The sequence below is a fragment of the Chrysochloris asiatica genome, unplaced genomic scaffold (genome assembly GCF_000296735.1).
Source record: "Chrysochloris asiatica unplaced genomic scaffold, ChrAsi1.0 scaffold00033, whole genome shotgun sequence".
Taxonomy (NCBI): Eukaryota; Metazoa; Chordata; class Mammalia; order Afrosoricida; family Chrysochloridae; genus Chrysochloris; species Chrysochloris asiatica.
Genome location: NW_006408551.1, coordinates 8396753 through 8399704, shown reverse-complemented (window position 1 = coordinate 8399704; position 2952 = coordinate 8396753). Strand labels below are relative to the sequence as shown.

The window sequence follows — 2952 nt, the reverse complement described above, 5'->3', positions numbered from 1 at the left end:
GCTGCTTTTCTGTACCTGCTTCCTTTTTCCTAAGCCCAAGACTACTCCCCTAAAATACATCCTGGAGTTGATTCCTTTCTCACGGTATTCTTTCCAGGGCACTGAAACCTACTCTTGATGTAAAGACTACTTTTTAAAATATAGATCAGATTTCTTTTGGGTAGATCCCCATGGTACTTTTCTTTCCTTTTTTTTTTCAAAGTACAACTTTTAATACACCATTAATACTAATGATTAAAAATTGTTGCATAGTCTTATGCCTTTACCCTAAAACATTTTCTGAAAGTAAATGAATTATATGAAAGACAAATAACCCTTTAACATATGGATGGTCTTTACTACCTCGATCTTCTATCCTTTTTTTATCTTTTCAGTACTTTTGTCCATTGTTTTCTCATTATCTTCCCTGCACTTCAGGCAATACGATTTCCCTTTTGGTTTATAGGTAAGAGAAACACATGAAAAGTGAAACCATTCAATTGGACACTGTTCATTGTCACATCTTATCATTTCCCCATAAGACACTTGGTTACATAAACAGTATGTACGTTCACTGAGATCTATTGAAAACTTAATAGGTGAAGCTTTCCTTTCCTGCTTGGCCTTGGAACGTTTCTTTTTCTTGGCTGATTTAGATTATTTTCTATAGGTGGCTGATCATCACAGTCTTCAATCCCGTTTGTCATATGGCACAAATCATGGCTTTCACTGGTTCTCTGTCTGCGGGGTCTTCTCGAAGATCTTTCTGGTTGGATGGAATCCATCTTGCTTTATCTGAGGTTCTTTCACTTTCAGCAGGATCTTGGAAACTCTGTGAATGCAGCTCCATTTTTCTGGTTTGATACTCCACCAACTCTAGCATTTGTATGACAATCTGAATTTTTTCATCTCCCAATTCTTGACTATTGATTAATGCTCTTTGGAGATGCTGCTGTACGTGTTTTTTTCTGGTTTAAATCATCTTCTTTTTTATATCTTTCATAGACATCATCAATTTCTTTTAATGTTTACGGTAGTAGGGTCTGCGACGGTTTCTCCAGCAGTTGTGTCGGTCTCGATTCAGTGATGGGAAGCAGAGTCGAGAAACCACACAAAAATGTTCTAAAATCCAACAGTGACTTTACTCTGGCAGAGAGGGGAATGGACGCCTCCACTACTTCTAATCAGGCAGTTCCGTCCGTGCATTCCAGTAACCAGACATTTTCATGGCCAGCAGGAGCGCTTCCATTTTATTTTTCATCTTCTTAAGTTGTTGTCTCATCTCAAAGTGTCACTATTGTGTTGTTGTTAGGTGCTGTCAAGATGGTTCCAATTCATAGTGATTCTATACACAAATGAGGAAATAGTACATGGTCCTGCAACATTCTCACAATTGTTTAAGACCATTTTTGCTGCCATTGTGTCAATCATTTCATTGGGTGGCCTTCTTCTTTGCTGATGCTCCATTTGACCAAGCCTGATGTCCTTCACCAGGTACTCAAAGCCTTTGAGAGACAGAGACTTGTCATCTTTGCTTCCATGGATCATTCTGACTATACTTCTTTCAAGACAAACTTGTTTGTGCTCCTGGAAGTTTCAATATTTTTTTCCAATACCACAATTCAAATGCAGTGAATCTTATTCATTGTCCAACTTTCACATGCATGTGAGCAATTGAAAATACCTTGACTTGGATCACATTCACGTTAGTCCTCAAACTGACATCTTTGTTCTTTAATATTTTTAATAGATCTTATGCAGCATATATGCAATATGTCACCTGATTTATTGACTGCTGCTTCCCTGATCGTTGACTGAATTCAAACAAAATTAAGTCTTTTCTCCATTTTTCATGCTGTTGGTCAAGTTCTGAGGAGTTTTGTTTTCTCTACTTTGAGGTGCTATTTATACTGAATGAAGGTTTTATTATTTGATCTTAATCAATAGAAATTTTAAATCCTCTTCACTTCCAACACGTAAGGTTGTGTCAACTGTATATTTCAGGTGTTAACGAATCTTCTCCTAATCCACATGCCATGTTCTTCTTCATATAATACAGATTCTCTGGTTATTTGTTCAGCATACAAACTGAATAAGTATGATAAAAAGATACAACCCTGGTGCACATGTTTCTTGATTTTAAAGCAATCAACATCCCCTGTTCTGTTTTAATTATTGCTTCTTGGTCTATGTACAGGTTCCTCATGAGCACAATTAAATGTTCTGTATTACCCATTCTTCACAATGTTATCCATAGTTTCTTATGATCCATACAGTCTAATGCCTTTGCATAGTCAATAAACCACAAGCCAACAACTTTCTAGTATTCTCTGCATTTAGCCAAGATCCATTTGATGTTAGCAATGATATCCTTAGTTCCATGTTCTCTTCTGACTCTGGCCTGAACTTCTGGTAGCATCCTGTTGATGTACTGCTGCAACCATTTTTGAACTATCTTCTGTAAAATTCTATTCGCCAGTGATATTAATAATATTGTTCAATGTGTTAATGAAAATTGTTTTTGGTAATCCAGTCTATCTTTTTTAAATCCATTAGCATAGTTAATTCATTTATCATATTAAAATAATTATTAAAATGTTTGACTTTAAGTCTATTTTTTTTTTTAAATTTGTTTTGTATTTGAATCTACCTATTTTTATTTGAGTGTGCTTGTCTTTCTTTCTTTCTTCCAGATTAAGTACTGTTTATTATTCATTTTACTCTTTATGAACTTGTTAATTAAATCCTGTTTAACTGTTCTTAAATTATTGATGTTCAATTAGTCTTTGCCTACATTCTATGTAATACTATCTATTAGTAATACAAATCTATTTCCTTCTCTTTTGCTTTTATGATCCCATTCCTATATATTTTAATTAAATGTTTTGTTTAAATCTCCCAAAACATTTTTATTCTTATTGCTGTTAAAACTTATATCATTTACTTTTAATGTCATGGACCCGCCTCGACACA

General features: G+C 34.7%; 1 pseudogene; it reads right to left on the bottom strand.

The window, feature by feature from the left end:
• Window positions 1–351: 351 nt before the first annotated feature.
• Window positions 352–2952, bottom strand: part of LOC102840044 — a 21028-nt pseudogene continuing 18427 nt past the window's right edge.